We start from the raw sequence: 15145 nt of genomic DNA on the forward strand, positions 1-15145 counted from the left end.
GATTGTGTGTAGTTTGTTAATTACTTAAAATTTGTTTTTATAATTTCTTGAATGAAATGTCTGTATTGTGTATCCAGGAGGAGAATTCAAGAAAGAGATTGTTACTTACTTACAATTTCACTCAAGAACTTATGAAAAAAATTGTAAGTAAGTAACACACTCTTTCTTGAATTCTCCTATAACCAGCCATAAAGTACCAGTGGGAAAGCCACATCGTGTCTCTGGGCAAGCATAGAGTACAATTGTTAGAGCCATAAGCATATTTCATGTCATTTTAAGATACGTAAAAAAAAGTTGAATAATTTCGAAGTTCAAAAAAAAATTTTGTCCAATAAAAAAAATTCAGAAAAAAAATGGGGGGAGGGGTTAAAAAGTTGGAGGGGAAGGGGGCTCCCTTCGAGTTTGGGGATAGGAGACCTTTAGGGGGTTGAGGTCTCTGGTGGTTAGGGTCGTTGGTGCTTATGATCCTTGATGGTTCGTACTCAAAAACACCATACTACTTTATTTGCAAGGATTTCTAATGTTTGTTCTGAATTTCATTATCAAAATTCTTTTCTTTCTATCTACATCTCTCTTAGTATCAACTTTTTAATATACTATAACGTTAGACTCTATTTTAAACTGACAACACTGTTCAAACGTCACTTGTGTATTATACAGAACACATCGAAGAAGTAAAGCTATCCATTATTAAAATTCTTTTCTTGACATCTACATCTCTCTTAGTATCACTTTTTTAGTATACTATAACGTTAAACTTTATTTTAATTTGACAACACTGTTCAAACGCCACTTGTGTATTATACAGAATACATCAAAGAAGTAAAGCTAGGTCAAGTCATAAGACCATTTTACCATCCTTAACCATTTCCATAGATTGATATTGTTCCAAATTTATAATAAATAAGCTATGAGTTAACATGCTCTTCGGGGTTACCTTAACGGCCAGTCAGTTTAGCCCTTTTTCTCCATCTTCATACGATCCAATCACTAATTGGAATCATTCACGCTCCTATTATTCAAACATTAATTAATATCGTTCATAGAGTCCAATTCGCAAATGCTATCTAGCTCTGTTTTTTCCCTATTATTCAATTAATATCGTTCGTATAGTCCAATTCGCAAATGCTAAACCCTTTTTTTTCTCCACCTTCATACGATACAATTCTCAAGTGCTATCTAGCTCTGTGTTTTCCTTATTATTCAATTAATATTGTTCGTATAGTCCAATTCGTAAATGCTACACCCTTTTTTCCCCACTTTCATACGATCCAATTCGCAAATGCTATCTAGCGACACATTCCTAACAAACTAGTCTTGACTAAAGGCAATTGTCCAAAAAATCAGAAACCAGTCTAATAGCACATACTTCAAAGAAATGGAACACTGGATAATGCATGGGTGATAGACATCTTTTCTTACAAAATCCTTCCTAAATACGCAATTTGATAATTTCTAGTTTCTGGTTAAAAAAAAACAAAAAAAAGAAAACATGTTATGATGAAAGTGTCCCAAAAACCCGTCTGGTTGCGTTATAAAATCACAATTATACTTTCAAAACGTGTTGTTCACTTTATTGATATATAATATAAAAGGTTTGGTCGCTTCTTACAATGTGCACGTCAAACTCCACTGTATATTCTTGTGTAATTCCATGTTCCGTTTCTATGTAACGTTTCCATCAATAGGTAGATCACTACTCCCATGGCGTCAATAAAGTTAATAAAGCTATTAACTTTATTGTCAATAAAGTTAATAATCCACAAAGTTATTAAACCATTTTCTTCGCATAACTTTGTTGTCTTTATTACTGTCGGAATAAAGTTGAACTTTATTTAACTTTTTCAAAAAGTCCGCAAAGTTCAACCAATAGCAGAAGACATGTGGAAAATTTTAAATGTACAACATACAAATTAGTGTCTACAAATATAATAGTGTATACTTGTTGAGATATTTTGCTTGGTAAAAGAATAAGTGTTACAGAAAGAATATTTTCATTTATTATTAAACTGACAAAAATTCTTAAAAAGATGGTTTTCTCAGCTCCATGTCTGTCTATTTCAGTTACTTTCTATGAAAAATTGCTGTAAAGTCAATAAGGTGAAATCCTTGTGTGAGTGGGACAAACTTTATGGTTCGCACCAAAGAGTATGGGAAACTATACTCTTTGGCTCGCACTGTCAAGAAAAACTTTATTAACTTTATTGACACCGTGGGAGCCCCGTATAAGTTTCTGCCTTTTAGATGGGTGGAAAATCAATTGGCGATGGCGAAGCGAAGCTTCAATTTCAAACATCTTTCAATTTCAACTGTAAAACAAAATCTTGATAACACTAGAAACATCAAAAGAATTGGATTTTATTGCTGATTACAAATATATAAAATTTGTTAGTCTATTGATAAGCCTAACATTACCTACCCATTAAAAGCTACGAGCCTGAGAAGATTTGCAATATTTTTAATAAAAGGGGGAAATACTCCCTAAAATTCAATCAATCTTAATGAAAATTGCACTGTTAGGTTCAGCTTGCCAAAGATCTCTCCTTTAACTGGTTCAAGCTCCCATCTGGAAAAATATGGAACTTTTTTTCCAGAAAAAATATCACAGATGCTAGTTAATTTGTTTTTTTTCCCAGGGGTGATCGTATTGAACCAATAGCCCGGAAATTTGAATGGAAACTATAAGTTTTAGTGCCATTTTCACTGACTAAAAAGATTGGAGGGTAATTATCCCCCACCATGCACTCCTTTTTTCCACAAAATCATCCAATCAAAATTTTGAGATAACCATTTTGTTCAGGATAGTTGGCACGTTCAGTAATTATGCCCCTGGAGACTAGGCCGTACCCAGGATTTTTTTTTTTTTTTGCTGGGGGAGGGGGTTATTAAAAGATTTTTTTGGTGGGTGGGTTTACACAAAAAAAAAACTCAAAAAACGCATAAGAAATTTGTTCATATCCAATTTTGTTACGTTTTTACGAGTCAGACAAACATTTCGGAGGGGGTTCAAACACCCCTACCCCCTCCGGGTACGGGCTTGTCTGGAGATGACGTGACGCCCCATAGCCCCTGGGGAAGGGCTGTAAGTTCTGAAATTTGCTGATTGATTACATAAGGTTTTGTCAATTTGGAAGCATACAGACATTTTTTTTAAGGTGGAATTCTTCACGGGGAATTCTTCGTAGGGAGAGAAGTTTCTGTGGATGAATTTTCCAGGGGCAATTGGACACTAGGTAAAAGGCTAGAATTCCTGTACGAAATCCTTTTTATTTATTTTAATTTATTTTGGCAGCTTAATTTTGGCTTATGTTCTGGGGAAGTTGCCCGGGGGAAATTTTCAGCGGGGCTGGATTTGTCTGGGAATTTTTTACCGTGAAAAAGGTGGATTTCCTGAGGGAGTCTATCTCCATGGGAGACTTTTCTGATGGAGAAATTCTCCATGGGGGAATTATCTGCGAGAGAAACTTTGCATAGGAGGAGGAAATTTTCTTGGAAAAATTTTCCATGGAGGGGGTATTTCCAGCATGATTTGAAAAGTGATCAGAAATTGAATACAAAACAAGTTGTTTTTTTTTAATGAAAGTAGGCTAAGGAGAGTTTCCAGCTGGAAATCGATTGAAAAAAGCAAGTTTTTTTTTCAACTGAAAGTAAGGAGCGATATCAAAAATTAGAACGAACATAAATTATTCAATATGTGAGGGGAGCAGCCCCCTCCTCAATACTTCCTAATTTACGATATAGTTTTACATTTTGTCCCAGTTATTTTAGAACGACTCCTGAAATAGAAAGGCTGATTAATTAGAATAAGCAGCTTTTTTAAGGTTTTTAAAAGTTTAGCATGAAGAGCGAGCTATTGAGGAGGAACGTTTTGGGTTTTAATGTTGCTTCTTACTTCTCTTTTTTCATTTAATAAAGCACAAAAAGCAGCGAAAATGAAATCTGGCTGTGGTTCCATGAGTCTGGCCGGTTGGGTAAAGGGTAACTTCAACAACCTTATCTATTTAAAAAAAAAATGAGAAAAATCGGGAATTCATTTTAAATAAAAAAGACCCCCCTAATTACTTTCGGTAGCGACTAGTGTCAAATTAAAATAACAAAAAGTGGGTGAAAAATCGGTAAAAATAAGGTAAGCACCAAACAACATCAGCAGACGTAGCTTTTCTTTGAAAGTGTAGCTCTCTTTTATATTCATCAGATAGTCAGTTATTTATTTTCGGCTTATTTATTTTCACGGTTCAATGGGCAACACTGACGAAATTATGATACTGCACAATAACTTCATAATTTTGGAACAACCTAAGAAGGATTTGTAGAAAATCATGGTTTTCAGGTATGAATAGACTCAAACGGGAAAAGAATGCGTTTTTATTTTCTTGTCCTTTTGCCTGTGTTGTTGTTATTGGCCGTTATTGGCTTGGAAGTTGGATAGCAGAACTAAGTTAGATAGGCGTGGAGTAAGCGTAATTCAGTGGAGTAAGCGTAGATCATTAATTCTGTGAGCCATTTGAAGTCAATGGGAAAACCCTAACAAAATGTACGAGAAGACGTTAAAACCGTTAGCATTTAGGCTTTTGGGGACTGAGTTGTCAGAATTCAATGTTTTCAGTCAGAGCCGGCTATTCAAACTCATAGAATCTCGTAAAACTTTTATGTCCAGTACTTCGAAATTGTCCTCCATATTTGTACAATCAAAATGACTCTAAATTGTATGAGTAGATACCTTGAAATTTGGGACTCAAATATACCTAGAATTTTAGAAGTTTGAATTGAGGTCTTACCTATTTTTTGGTAAAATACCTTCAATTAAGTATTTTTTTTCTAAGACCACACTGCCTTTCTATGACGAACAAATAAACGTTCAAATGGGGATAAGTCTATTTATTAGATGGTGAAAACAGATACAAAAGTTTGGATATTTCGACTACACACACAGCGGTCATCATCGGCAGAAACACTAAAGTAGTAAAATTAAAGCTAACATATTTATACAGAATAAAATAACATCTTTCAGTTCATTAACTAGATTTGTCTGAGAGAGTTCAAAAAACTGGGTTTATTCAAAGTCTTGAGTCGTACATTTCTTCTTTGATACTCCCTAAGTATAAGTTAAATTTCTAATGAAGGGGAAACAATCTTCTTCTTTTTCTAATTGCAAAAGAAATGTTTTTGACTATATCTGACTGGCACATTATTTATGTTTGACGGCTGTATTATGAAAAATAATGCCCATTTATGGTCATAAAATGCACCAACGTCTTGCTTCTCTAAAGACAAGAAATGGATTTAAAGTTAATCAGAGAAATAAGGTCATAGCAATAGAATATTTTTGTCATAATCAGTAGCAACAAATATTTCATAAGATATTTTAGGAACAGTTTTCAAACAGTTCGTGGTAACGAACTGTAAGTAAGGAGCGACCCGGCTCAATGGTAACCGAAACTCTAGAAAACGGGTTTTTGATACCAATAGATATATCAAAAGAATCAAATTTCAATACTGATTTCAAATATATAATTTTCATCAAGTTTAGTGCTACCCATCAAAAGTTACGCGCCTGAGAAAATTTGGCTGATTTTCAAAAAAGGGGGAAACACCCCCTAAAAGTTATAGAATCTTAATGAAAATCACACCATCATATTCAGCGTATCAGAGAACCCTACTGTCGAGGTATCAAGCTCCTATCTACAAAAATGTGGAATTTTACATTTTTTGCCAGAAGAAAGATCACGGATGCGTGTTTATTTATTTGTTTGTTTGTTTGTTTATTTTTTTTTTGTTTTTTTTCCCCATGGGTGATCGTATCGACCCAGTGGTCCTAGAATATCGTGGGAGGGCTCATTGGAACAGAAATTAAAAGTTCTAGTGCCCTTTTTAAGTGACCAAAAAAATGGAGGCTAACTAGGCCCCCTCCCACGCTTATTTTTTTACCAAAGTCACCCGATCAAAATTTTGAGATAGCCATTTTGTTCAACATGGTCGAAAATATGATAAATATGTCTTTTGGGATGACTTAATTCCCCGAAGTACCCAGAGGGAGGGCTAAAAGATATGAACTTTACCCAATGTTAACATATACGAGTAGTATTGGTTATTGGGAAGTATACAGAAGTTTTCAGGAGTTTTTTTTTCTGGTTGTGGGAGGAAGGGTGGGCCGGTGGTTATGTTAGCGGATCTGTCCGTGATGGAAGTTTTCATGGGGGAAGGGAAATTGCCATGGAGGGGGTGCCGGACTTGCCAGCATTATTTATTGGTTATTGGGAAGTATACAACCATTTTCAGGAAGGATTTTTTCTGGAGGGGGGGCTAGAGGAGGGGGTTACTCTGGAGAATATTTCCGTGGAGGATGTTTCTTTGGGGTAAGGGACATTTCTATGAAGGGGGCGCCGGATTTCCAAGCATTATTTAAAAAACGATCAGAAATTAAATAAAAAAAAAACCAAGTTTTTTCAACTGAAATGTAAGAAGGAATAATAGAACTTAAAACGAACAGAAATTATAACGTATGTGAGGGGGTTCTCCCCCAAGTCAATACCTCGCTCTTTACGCTACAGTTTTTTTTAGTGCTATCAAAAGAGCTATCTATTCTAATTAAACGGCCTTTGTGACTCAGGGGTTTGTGAATAAAATTTTTTTTTAACTTTTAACGTAAGGAGCATGGTATTGACTTAAGGGAGAACCCCCTCATATACGTAATAACATATACGTAATAAAAAAAACAATAAAAAAACAAGTGATACGGCTCAATAGTAATCGAAACTTTTAAAAACGGAATTTTGATCTCAATAAATGTATCAAAAGAATGGGTTTATAATGCTGATTGTAAATATATAAATTTTGTTAAGTTTCGTATTACTCATCAAAGGCTACGAGCCTGAGAAAATTTAATCGATTTTTTAAAGAGGGGGAAACATCCCCTACAAGTGAAAGAATTTTAATGAAAATCACACTGTCAGATTCAGCGTATCAGAAAACCCTATTACATAGGTTTCAAGCTCGTATCTGCAAAAATCTGCAACTTTGTATTTTTTGCCAGAAGAAAAATATACGAATATAGAAGTTAGTTACGTAAGTTAATTTGTAAAGACATCCATTTAGCAAAAGGAAATTAAAATTTTTATGCAAATAAAAGCTGCATTAACTAAAAAACTTTCAGAAATTAAATAAAAAAAAAACAATTCTTGTAAACTGAAAGTAAGGAGCGACATTAAAACTTAAAAAGGACAATAAATGATTGCGTGTGAGCGAGGGGTTGACCACTCCTTACCGCCTTGCTCTTAACGCTAAAATTTGATACTGTCTCACAACTTTATTTTTTAAAACAATAAAAAAATTTAGCGTAAAGAGCGAGGCGTTGAGGAGGGGACAGCCCCTTTCATATACGGAATAAAAAAACAAGTTTTTTAAACTGAAAGTAAGGAGCGACATTAAAACTTAAAACGAACAGAAATTATTCCGTATATGAAAGGGGCTGTCCCCTCCTCAACGCCTCGCTCTTTACGCTAAAGTTTTTTATTGTTTTAAAAAATAAAGTTGTGAGAGGCAAAGTTCACATCCATTTAGCAAAAGAAAAGTAAAATTTTTATGCAAATAAAAGCTGCATTAACTAAAAAACGATCAGAAATTAAATAAAAAAAACAAGTTTTTTAAACTGAAAATAAGGAGCGACATTAAAACTTGAAACGAACAGAAATTATTCCCTATATGAAAGGTGCTGTCCTCTCCTCAACGCCACGCTCTTTACGCTAAATTTTGACCCTGTCTCACAACTTTATTTTTTTAAACAATAAAAAAAATTTAGCGTAAAGAGAGAGGCGTTGTGGAGGGGACCGCACCTTTCATATACGGGATAATTTCTGTTCGTTTTAAGTTTTAATGTCGCTCCTTATTTCAGTTTATAAAATTTTTTTTTTTTATTTAATTTTGGGTATAAACCTGGAATTTGGGCTATTGAAAAAGAAACATGCTAAGAAAACAATTCTTACATCTTAATACGGAGAGAAATTGTAGTTAACACATTTTGATGGTGCTTCCACTATATTTCATCCACACAACCCCCCCCCCCCCCTATTGTGTAAATATGTATACCAAATTATATATTGCCCGTGCATTTTGCCTTGCGCCACTATTGTGTTAACCAGTGTACTCGTAAACTAGATCAACGCTAACACCAGGGGCGTCATTTGGGAGTGGCATGGGGGGGGGGGGAGCGTGTGGCCCCCCAATAATGTTAAGCATAAATATTATACATCCCATGCCCTTTGACTATCCAGATAAGGACCCCTCTTGCCCCCCCCTCCAAATATGTATATATATATATATATATATATATATATATATATATATATATATATATATATATATATATATATATATATATATATATATATATATATATATATATATATATATATATATATATATATATATATATATATACTGGGCTAAATTTTTGCACATTAGAGGCGGAAGGGGGGGGGGGTAAATTATAGTGGAAGTGCCTTCAGAATTTTGTAACGATAATGTTTTGCATATTATGAAGTAAGAATTGTCTTCTTAACATATTTCCTTCTCAACAGCCCAAATTCTAGGTTTTTATTCAATTATATTTCCGGAAGCGAACAGAAAAGTTTACTCTAAAGCGTATATTAGACAATTGGCCCTAGTAGTTTGATGACTCTGAACAGGCTTAATGACTCCCAGATTTGATAAGTGTAGGCGTTGGTAAAAATTTGCAATACGCCATCAAAAATCAGTCCCGTAATCTCTCTTGTTCCGGTAAAAGTTATTATGATTCATTACATTTAAATAGTAATAAAAACTTACGATTTAGTATTCCTCCTATGTTCTATTATGAAAACAAATCCCATTGACTCTCAACTACTAAACTGATAAGCCTGTACGGTTGAGTGCATAGCTTCCTCTTATCTCTTGTTGCTAACAAAAAACTAATATTTTTTTAAACAAAGGCATTAAACAATGTGTAAAATATTGAGAAAACCCTTATTAAGCCTATGTTGCTTTTGTCTGGTGATATCATTTATTTTGGGAGAGGGGGGAAATTGGTCTTTGGGAAGTAGCAGCGTAAGACTGTCGTAAAGATAGTTATCGTTCACCTTTTCATTTTGTCCCAGAAATTTAGAGCGATAGAGATTGAATGGGGGAAGTTTTGTATTACATTTTCGTCCATGTTCTTCACGGCATAGCTAATTTTTGTTCTAATATCTGACAGGGTTGCCCCCCCCCTTTCTGGTAGTGTCCATGGATTAGGGTATATAAGTTTTGCTCTGGTGGTGAGGCAATCAATCAATCAATCAATCAATCAATTTATTCAATTAATAAACACAAGTACTTGCTTAAAATGTTACACATATCCTGTGCTGCTTCTTCATGGTCGAGGGGCGCAGCCAAGAAACGATGACTCAGGAGCTTAGTACTCCTCTCCTCTTAAGAGAAGGAAGTCAAAGCTAAAGCCTTATGTAAATAAAGAAAGGGGCAATATTAATGTACCTAGACACAAGACTGAGAATATGACATTATCCCCGCGGCTGGTTTAATGGACTCCTTCCTTACCGCCCACATGAAAATTTTGGGGAAAATATTGAAATCCCATGACAGTTCCAGCGCTTGGGCCTCACAAATCACGTTTTTGAAGCCTATGGATCCTTGGCAGGCTTCAATAATGCGACGTGGAATGGTCATCAAACAGTTTATGGTAACAAACTGTAAGTAAAGAGCGTTGCGGCTAAATAGTAGCCGAAATTACAAGAAACGGAGTCCTGATAACAATAGATAAGTCAAATGAATAAAATTTTGATGCTTATTCAAAATGTATAAAATTCATTAAATTTAATGGTACCCAGCAAAGGTTACGAGCCTGTGAAACTTTGCCCTGTTTTTGAAAAAGGGGGAACACCCCGAAAAAATTAATTGATCTCAATGAAAATCACTCCATCAGATTCAGCAAACCAGAGAACCCTTCTATAGAGGTTTCAAGCTCCTATGTACAAAAATGTGGAATTTGTCAATTTTTGCCGGAAGAAAGATTACGGATACTTGTTCATTTTTTGGTTTATTTTTTTTCCCAGAGGTGATCATATCGAACCAGTGATCGTATAAGATCGGGAGAGGGCTCATTTGAGCGAAAATAAAAAGTTCTAGTGTCTTTTTTAAGTGACCAAAAATATTAGAGGGCAGCTAGCCCCCCTCCCACGCTTTTTTCCTCAAGTCACTCGATCAAAATTTTGAGATAGTCATTTTGTTCAGCATAGTCGAAAAACCTAGTAACTATGTCTTTGAGGATGACTTAACCCCCCGCAGTCCCTGGGGGAAGGGCTACAAGTTATGAACTTTGCACATTGTTAAAATATGGTATCGGTTATTGGGAAATACACAGACGTTTTCAGGAGGGATTTTTTGGTGGAAGGGGGATTATGTGGGAGGATCTTTCCACGGAGGAATTTTTAATTGGGGAAAGGAATTTCCCATGGAGGGAGAGCCGGATTTCCAGCATTATTTGAAAAAAAAAATATGAAATTAAATGAATAAAAAAAAATGGATTTTTTCAAGTGAAAATAAGCAGCAGCATTAAAATTTAAAACGAACAAAAATCCTTACGTATAGGAGGGGGGTTGTCCCTTCGTCAATACCTTGCTCTTTACGCTAAAGTTTTTTTTAGTACTTTTTAAAGAAGCTTTTTATTTTTATTAAACGGCCTTTGTGATTCAGGAGTCACTTTTAAATTATTGGGGCAAAATTCGAACCTTAGCGTAAAGAGTGAGATATTGACGAGGGGGTGACCCCCCTCATATGCGTAATGATTTCTGTTAGTTTTAAGTTTTAATACTGCTCCTTATTTTCAGTTGAAACAAATTGTTTTTTGCATTTAATTTTCAAACAGTTCGTGGTAACGAACTGTAATAAGGAGCGACCCGGCTCAATGGTAACCGAAACTCTAAAAAACGGAATGTTGATACCAATAGATACATCAAAGGAATCAGATTTTAATTCTGATTTCAAATATATAAGTTTCATCAAGTTTAATCTTACCTATCAAAAGTTACACGCCTGAGAAAATTTGGCTGATTTTTGAAAAAAGGGGGAAAGACCCCCTAAAAGTTACAGAACCTTAATAAAAATCACACCATCATATTCAGCGTATCAGAGAACCCTACTGTAGAGGTTTCAAGCTCCTATCTACAAAATGTGGAATTTTCCATTTTTTGCAAGAAGAAAGATCACGGATGCGTGTTTATTTTTTTTTTATTTTTTTTTTTTTCTCCAGGGGTGATCGTATTGAACCAGTGGTCCTAAAATATCGTGAGAGGGCTCATTGGAACGGAAATTAAAATTTATAGTGCCCTTTTTAAGTGACCAAAAAAATGGAGTGCAACTAGGCCCCCTCCCACGCTAATTTTTTCCCAAAGTCACCCGATCAAAATTTTGAGATGGCCATTTTGTTCAACATGGTCGAAAATATTATAACTATGTCTTTTAAGATGACTTAATCCCTCGAAGCCCCCAGGGGGAGGGCTGAAAGTTATGAACTTTCCCAATGTTAAAATATAGTATTGGTTATTGGGAAGTATAAAGAAGTTTTCAGGGGGAATTTTTTCTGGTAGTGGGGGTTGGAGTGGATCGGGGGTTATATGGGAGGATCTTTTCATGAAGGAAGATTTCATGGGGGAAGGAACATTGTTATGAAGGGGCACCGGATTTCCCATCATTATTTTTAAAAAATCAGAAATTAAATATAAAAAAACAAGTTTTTCAACTGAAAGTAAGGAGCAACATCAAAACTTAAAACGAACAAAAAAATATTAGCTATATGATTGGGTTCACCTTCTAGTCAATGCCTCGCTCTTTAAGCCAAAGCTTTTTTAGTACTTTCATAAGAGCTATTTATTCTAATTAACGGCCTTTGTGATTAAGGGGTCATTTTTAAAGAATTGGAACAAAATTCGAACTTTAGCTTAAAGAGCAAGGTATTGACTAGGGGGCAAATCCCCTAATATACGTATTAAAAATATATGAATATAGAATTTCGTTACGTAAGTTAATTCGTAAGTTACGTATATTTATTACTAATAAAAACGTTCGTAAATAAAATTCAACAAGTTTCGAGAAAGCCATTTAACCAAATGAAAGTAAAATTAATATGCAAATTTGGTTTTAATTATTCATGCACGGTGAGCCAAAATCAAAACCTGCATTAATTAAAAAACGTTCACAAATGAAATAAAAAAAACAAGTTTTTTTTTAACTGAAAGTAAGGAACGACGTTAAAACCTAAAACAAGTAGAAATTATTCTGTATGTGAAAGGGGCTGTCCCCTCCTCAACATCTCGCTCTTTACGCTAAAGTTTGACTTTCTCACAACTCATTTTTTTTAAACAATAAAATTTTGTTTTAATTGCAAATTTTTCTAATTAACTTTAGCGAAGTTCACACCATCAGATTCAGCTTATCAACGAACATTATTAAAGAAGCTTCAAACTCCTATCTGCAAAAATGTGGAATTTTGCATTTTTAATTAACTTCAACGAAAATTACACCATCACATTCAGCTCATCAGAGAACCCTATTAAAGAAGTTACACGCTCCTATCTGCAAAAAGGCGGAAATTTGCATTTTTTGCTCGAAGAAAGATCACGATGTGTGCCCTCAAAAAATTGAGGGAAACTAGGCCCCCTCCCACACTCATTTTTTTCTCAAAGTCACCCAATTAAAATTTTGAGATAGTCATTTTGTTCAGCATAGTCTAAAATCTGATAAATATGTATTTTCGGATGACTTAAACCCCCACAGTTCCCAGGGGAAGGGCTGCAAGATATGAACTTTCCCCATTGCTTACATATTGTATTGGTTATTGGGAAGTATACAGACATTTTCAGGAAGTATTTTTTTCTGGTGGAGGGGGGGGCTGGAGGATGGGGTTACTCGGGAGAATATTTCCGTGGAGGATTTTTCTTTGGGGTAAGGGACATTTCTATGAAGGGGGCGCCGGATTTCCAAGCATTATTTAAAAAACGATCAGAAATTAAATTTAAAAAAACAAGTTTTTTCAACTAAAAGTAAGATACAATGCAAGAAAATAAGATAGGCTTAGGTTATCACGCTTACGAGGGGGTTGTACCACAATTTAATACCCCGCTCTTTAAGCTACAGTTTTTTTAGTATTTTAAAAAGAGCTACCAACTCTCTAGCAACAGCAGGTGTGATTGATAAAGTTTTGAATAAAAACTTTTTGTTTAATTTTTAGAATCAAGAGCGTGGTATTGACTAAGGGGAGAACCCCTTCATATACGTAATAACATATACGTAATAAAAAAAAAAAAAAAAAAAAAAAAAAAAAGCGATACGGCTCAAAATTAAACGAAAATTTTAAAAACGGAATTTTTATGTCAGTAAATTTATAAAAATAATGGGGTTATAATGCTGATTCTAAATATATAAATTTTATTAAGTTTAGTATTACTCATCAAAGGCTAAGAGCCTGAGAAAATTTACTTGATTTGTTAAAGAGGGAGGAAACATCCCCTACAAGTGAAAGAATTTTAATGAAAATCCCACCGTCAGATTCAGCGTATCACAAAACCATATTACACAGGTTTCAAGCTCATATCTGCAAAAATCTGCAACTATATCTGCAACGTATTTCTTGCCAGAAGAAAAATATACGAATACAGAAGTTCGTTACGTAAGTTAATTTGTAAATTAAGTCAGAACCAAATTTAGAGACAACCATTTAGCAAAATAAGAGTAAAATTTTTATGCAAATTTTGTTTACTTATTCAATGATGGTGAGCCAAAATAAAAGCTGCATTAACTAAAAAACGATCAGAAATTAAATAAAAAAAAACAAGTTTTTTAAACTGAAAGTAAGGAGCGACATTAAAACTTAAAACGAACAAAAATTATTACGTATGCGAAAGGGGCTGTCCCCTCCTCAACGCCTCGCTCTTTACGCTAAAGTTTTTTATTGTTTTAAAAAATAAAGTTGTGAGACAGAGTCAAACTTTAGCGTAAAGAGCGAGGCGTTGAGGAGGGGACAGCCCCTTTCATATACGGAATAATTTCTGTTCGTTTTAAGTTTTAATGTCACTCCTTACTTTCAGTTTCAAAAACTTTTTTTTTTATTTAATCATTGAAAAAGAACCAGTTTCGGTAGAGAGGTTTCTAAATAATGTAGGCTTCAAGTAGATCTTATTAACGAGATTCTTAATGTTGATAATAAGATCCTCAGAACTGTCTAAAATCTCAATGAGCACATTGAATGAGTTTTTAAAAACAAGAATACGACAAAAATGCTTCATTTAAAGAAAAGTAACCTTTACCACCTCTTTCAAGAACAAAGTATGCTGTAAGCTTATTAATATATGTTAAAGAAAAAAAAACTCAAGAATCCTGAAGTCCAAGTGGATTTTTCATTATTTTTTCATCAGTATCCTCAATTAAGGCTCTTTGACAAGACATTTCTAGTGTTGCATTGCCACAAGTAGAAAGCTTTAAAATTTGTTGTTCGTTTTACACTCTCTTGTATTTGACAAGATATTCAATTTTATAAATTTTTGCAGCCAATTGATATCTTTGAAAATTTTCCTTTTTTTATATATATAATTTGATATTTAATGAAGAACTGGAGTAGGCCTACATGATTTGAATATTCAGTAATGCAAGCAAAACACAGGTTGTGGCTTGAATTCTTTATTGAAATAATAGAACTTTGTCTACGACTTCTCGATGATAGGAAAAAAAGTACATGTCTACTTAACGGCCAAACGTCTGAAAATTACATATTTCTATGCTATATTTTCATTAAAACTTGCTATTTTGATGAGAAGGAAAAAGTTACCAGAAATTCTGACAAATTCCCTAGTGAGTCGTTGAAATTATGATGGTAACTTAAAATAATAACCTTTATTTCTGTTCGAAAAGCAGCTGATGAATCTTTGGCTCTTGCTGTTTTTGTGGATATCATGGTTGCAGCGGCAGCTGCAACCTAGTAAAGAGCGAACCACACCCCATAGTAATCAAAAGTTGAAAAACTTGTTTAAAAAAAACTGTCTAGTCTCTTTTTGCCTCAGATGGCAAAAATTGCCATCTGACACTTAATCAGGAATGGTAACTCTTGTTTCGTTTAATCTTA

At 34.3% G+C, this 15145-nt stretch overlaps 1 protein-coding gene across 4 annotated transcripts in view; it reads right to left on the reverse strand.

The window, feature by feature from the left end:
• Positions 1 to 15145, reverse strand: part of LOC148952769 (uncharacterized) — a 166746-nt gene that overhangs the window by 13430 nt on the left and 138171 nt on the right. Inside the window, exon 1 of one of the 4 annotated variants that reach the window (XM_089087414.1) lies at positions 8824 to 8869. The exons of the other annotated variants lie outside the window; for them this stretch is intronic. The gene's annotated coding sequence lies outside the window, so the exon portion shown is untranslated. Of the gene's footprint in view, positions 1 to 8823; positions 8870 to 15145 lie in introns of those variants that run through there. 4 annotated transcript variants of the gene reach the window in all.

Source organism: Artemia sp. Qi Xiang Cuo, chromosome 4 (assembly GCF_049724085.1).
Source record: "Artemia sp. Qi Xiang Cuo chromosome 4, ASM4972408v1, whole genome shotgun sequence".
NCBI classification, from domain to species: domain Eukaryota; kingdom Metazoa; phylum Arthropoda; class Branchiopoda; order Anostraca; family Artemiidae; genus Artemia; species Artemia sp. Qi Xiang Cuo.